The following is a 5,340-nucleotide window of genomic DNA, read 5'->3' as shown; positions in this document are numbered from 1 at the left end:
TATATATAATTACATATATATATTTGTGTGGCTACTTGATATATGTCCCTCCCATTATACTAAAAGCTCTGTGTATTTATACCCTCATCCCTAGCCTATGGCATTTTGCCCAGAAAATAGTGTATTCTTAATAAATATTTATTAAATGGATAATGAGGATATAAAGATAAAGAAGACACACTTCTGGCTCAGAAAATGCACACACAATTCTTTCCCTCTAGTCTCATTGATTTGTTTTCCTTACCAGGATTAGAAATGGCAATAAGGAGCAAGATGACATCTATTATCCTGACTTCATATTTCTTAGTGAGAGGAACTTTGGTCAGAAATTGACTAATATAAGCAAATGTAACAGCCTGAATCTGGGCCTGAAAATGGCAGGAGAAGCAGGATTAACTGGGGCAGGAAACTAAATACAGGACTTATTCATTACGCATTGAAATCCAGCAGGTGGATAGCTAAAATACCCATGATTGGAATTTATTAGGGTGTAGACTTAAACAATACAATACTTATATTCTTTTTCACACATTTGTCATTTCTCCCTTAATTTCTTAAAAAGTAGAAATATTTTTAAATAGTGTTGCATGTGAATGACTAAGGGAAAGATCCAGACTTTTGCCCAAAGGAATAACAAGTGGCAGCAATCGTTAGCTACCAAAGCCAGAGCAGCCAAGTTTACTTAAAAACAAACATGCGTCCTATTTTAAATGCAGGTCGAATGGCAAATATTTGTTCCTTGTAGAGATTCCATCTTTCTTTCAGTCTTGGATGACAAGCCATCCTTCCTAATATCCATGGACCCCTATACCCATGTCTCAAATACCATCCTCTCCTTCCTCCCCTGGGAGACCTTCACTTTGTATCATCTTGTATCTTCTGCCTTGCTCTCTCTCTTTCTATTGGAAAAATCTCCTTGAGCTATAAATATGTTTGCTTCTCCATTTCCTAAGTTCATATTATCCTCTGGCTACTATATAATTTATATCTTCCATTCTCATTAAAGCCTTTCCATCTTCATACCTACCACTCCTTAACTTACTGCAATCTGGCCTCCATTCCACCACTCAAGAGAATGCCCTCTGGAATGTCCTCTTACCTGACAAATCCAAAAAGAATTTTCTAGCCTTTATTTCAGTGGTGAGCCAGTAAATGTTGAACAACCAGCTTTTCAGAGCAGGAGTTAAGGAGCTTGGCTTAGTAGTGTACTCCACTTTTAATGGTGCAAATACCTTCACCAGAGCTGATTTCAGTTACTAACTTGTCACCAACTGGCTTGCAAAAGTCCTGAAATTTTAACATTGGCTCTGTGCACCATTACAAGCATGCTAAACCTTCTGTTACATGGGAATCTGTTGATCTCTAATCCCTTGCTTCAACTTCCCAATCTTTTGTGTTCCGTGACACCACTGCCTTTGAAATTCCTACCCTACCTTTTTGAGTATTTCTGGCCTGTTAAGTTCTTGGCTCTTTTTTCTTCTCTTGCTTAGGAGTTGTGGTTCCTTCTCAGGGGTCTGTCCAATGGTTTTCTTTCTCAACAACGGTTCCTGGTAAAATCCAATAAAATCTTATTTTAAACATATATCTCTTACACAGAAGCTCTACTCTAACTGCCTGATGGATATCTCTGCTAGATCAGACAGACTCCGCAAATCCAAAATGTCACATTCTTTCCCATAATCTGGCTTCACTATCTACATTTAATCTATAAAGCACTGCTTTAGCTCCTAATTAATTCTTAAATTCATCCGTGCCTCTCCATTCCTACCACTTTTGCTAGTTCTGAGAGCCAGAATCATCTATAAAGCAACCTATAAGATTCAAAGTTAATAATGTCCTTCCCTAGTGTCGAATTGTTTAGTGGGTCACCACTCACTGATAGAATTTCTCAGGATGTGTATTGTGTTGTAAGGGGAAAAAGAGGTTTTACAGTGAAATAAGCCTAGGAGTTAAAGCAAAGTTTTGTTTTTAATTTTCAGAACTTTTAATATGCTAATGTGAATCATGAATTTCTGAGAGGACTGGAATTTGCAGGCATTTTCAAATATATTTGAACAGCCTAAAATTTTTATTTTTTAGTCAGGGAAGAGAATGAGTTAAAACAGTATTACCTAAAAAAAAGTCAAACTCATAGAAAAAGAGAGAGAAAAGTTGGTTACCCGGCCTGGGGGGAGGAGTAAATAGGGAGAGGTTGGTAAAAGGATACAAACTTTCAGTTCTAAGATGAATAAAGTCTGAGGATCTGATGTATACTATGGTGACCATAGTTGATAACACTGTATTGTACAATTGAAATTTGCTAAGAAAGTCGAACTTAAAAAATTGAAGCAGCCCAGCTGTGGTGGCTCAGTGGTTGAGTGTCAACCTCTGAACCAGGTCACATCTTGATTCCCCATCAGAGCACATGCCTGGGCTGTGGGCTCAAACCCCAGTTCAGGGCATCCAGAAGGCAGCCAATCAATGATTATCTCTCATCATTGATATTTCTATCTCTCTCTCCCTCTCCCTTCCTCTCAATACAAATATATTTTTAAAAAAGAAAAGAAATTGAAGCAGTAATTTAAAAAACTCCCAGCAAATGAAAGTTCTGGACTGGATGGCTTCACAGGTAAATTTTACCAAACATTCAAAGAAGAATTAACATCTATCCTCCTCAAACTATATTTAAAAAATTCAAGAGAAGGGACAACTTCCAAGCTCTTTTTAAAAGGCCAACATTATCCTAATTCCAAAACCAGATAAAGACACTACAAAGAAAAAAAAATTATAGGCTAATACCACCAATGAACATAATGTAAAATCTTCAACAAAATGTCAGTAAATTAGATCCAGTAATGCATTAAGAAGATCATACACCATGATCAAGTGTAATTTATTCTGGGGATGCAAGGCTGGTACAATATTCACAAATCAATAAATGTATTACACCACATAAACAAATTAAAAGACAAAAATTACATGATCATATCAATAGATGCAGGAAAAGCATTTGACAAAATCCAGCACCCATTTAAACTCTCACCAAAGTGGGAATAAAGGGGCCATGCCTCAAATTGATAAAGGTCATATAAGAAAAATGTACAGCTAACATCATACTCAAGAAGCAAAAACTAAAGGTATTTCCTTTAAGGTCAGGAACAAGACAGGGATGTCCACTTTCATCACTCTTATTCAACATAATACTGGAAGTTCTAGCCACAGAGATCAGAAAAGACATAAAAGCCATTCAAATTTGAAAGGATAAAGTAAAACTGTTATTATTCACAAGATGGCATAATATTGTACATAGAAAACCCTAAAGACTCCACCAAAAAACTACTAGATCTAATAAATGAATTTGACAAAGTAGCAAAATACAAAATCAATATCCAGAAATCAATGGCATTTCTATGCACCAATAATGAACTATCAGAAAGAGAAACTAATAAAACAATCCTATTAATTGCAACAACAACAACAACAACAAAATAAGGTACCTAATAATACATTTAACCAAGGAGGTAAAAGACCTGTACTCAGAAAACTGTAGAACATTGAAGAAAGAAACTGAGGAAAATACAAATAAATGAAAGCATATACTGTGTTCATGAATTGGTAGAATTAACATCATTAAAATGCCTAAAATACCCAAAGCAATCTATAGATTCAATACAACCCCTATTAAAATACCAATGGCATATTTCATAGATCTAGAACAAATATTCCAAAAATGTATATAGAACCCCAAAAAGATCCTAAATAGCCACAGAAATCTTGAGAAAAAAGAAAAAACGTGGAGGGATCACATACCAGATATCAAACTATACTACAAGGCCTCTATAATTCAAACAGCCTGGTATTGGTATAAGAACAGGCATATGGATCATTTCAATAGAACAGAGAGCCTAAAAATCAACCCACACCTCTATGGTCAATTAATATTTGACAAGGAGGCAAGAGCATACAATGGAGTAAAGATAGTCTCTTCAATGAATGGTGTTAGAAAAATTAAACAGGAACATGCAAAAAAAAATGAAACTAGATGACCAGTTTACACCATACAAAAGAATAAACTTAAAATGGATAAAAGACTAAATGTAAGTCATGAAACCATAATAATCCTAGAAGAGAACATAGGCAATAAAATCTCAGACATCTCACATAGTAGTATTTTCACTAATACATCTCCTGGGGCAAGGAAAACAAAAAATAAAATAAACAAATGGGACTCCATCAAATTAAAAAGCTTCTGCACAGCAAAAGAAACCATCAACAAAATGAAAAGGAAACCCACTGTATCAGAGAACATATTTTTCAGTGATACATCTGATAATGGGTTAATTTCCAAAATATTTAAAGAACTTATACAATCAACCACAGGAAGATGAAACAATCCAACTTAAAAATGGGCAAAGGACTTGAATAGACACTCCTCCAAAGAGAATATACAGATGGCTAGTAGAACTAGAAAATGCTCAACATCACTAATCATCAGATAGATGAAAATTAAAACCACAATAAGATATCACCTCACACCTGCCAGAATGAATACCATCAATAAATCAACAAACAAGTGCTCATGAGGATGTGGAAGAAAGAGAACCATAGTACACTGCTGATGGGAATTTAGACTGGTGCAGCCACTATGGAAAGCAATATGGAGTTCCCTCAAAAAATTAAAAATAGAACTGCATTTTGACTCAGTGATCCCACTCTGGGAACATATCCTAATTATACCAAAACACCAATCAGAAAGAATATATGCACCCTTATGTTCATTACAGTAATATTTACAATAGCTAAGATCTAGAAACAGCCCAAGCACCCATTGGTACATGAGTGGATAAAAAAAGCTGTGGTACATTTATACAATGGAATACTACACAGCTGTAAAAAGGAACTCTTACCTTTTGTGACAGCATGGATGAACCTTAGATTCGATTGTAATGCTAAATGAAATAAGCCAGTCAAAAAGACAAATACTATATGATCTCACTTATATGTGGAATCTAATGAACAAAATAAATTGATGAGAATAATAGAACCAGAGTCATGGATATAGACAGATAGATGTTAGTGGAGAGGTGTATGTGTGTGTGTGTGTGAGCGGGGAGAAGATGGGATGAAAGAAGGTGAAGAGAATAACCAAAGAAAAAAAAATATATATATATCCCATGTTCAAAGGCTGTTAAAATGCATTGTTTACCCATATCTTCAGAAAAAAATCACTTCTACTGTTGTGGTAAACAACCTGCTTCCCTATTTATAATGGTCTGGCCCTCTAGCAACTTCAGCGTGAAATTATAGCTAATTTGCCTACAAACGTCAGGTGGTCATAATAATCTGGCCACTCAGTGTATA

General features: G+C 35.3%; 1 long non-coding RNA gene across 1 annotated transcript in view; it reads left to right on the top strand.

Annotated features, from left to right (window-relative positions):
- Window positions 1-5,301: 5,301 nt before the first annotated feature.
- LOC106726028 overlaps window positions 5,302-5,340 on the top strand; it is a 19,329-nt gene continuing 19,290 nt past the window's right edge. The window contains exon 1 of the long non-coding RNA XR_001362044.1: window positions 5,302-5,311. This is a non-coding gene — a long non-coding RNA (uncharacterized LOC106726028). The remainder of the gene's footprint in view (window positions 5,312-5,340) is intronic.

This window comes from Myotis brandtii, unplaced genomic scaffold (genome assembly GCF_000412655.1).
Source record: "Myotis brandtii unplaced genomic scaffold, ASM41265v1 scaffold215, whole genome shotgun sequence".
Taxonomy (NCBI): Eukaryota; Metazoa; Chordata; class Mammalia; order Chiroptera; family Vespertilionidae; genus Myotis; species Myotis brandtii.
Note: the sequence above shows the minus strand (reverse complement) of the source record. Positions and strands in the feature narration are given on the sequence as shown.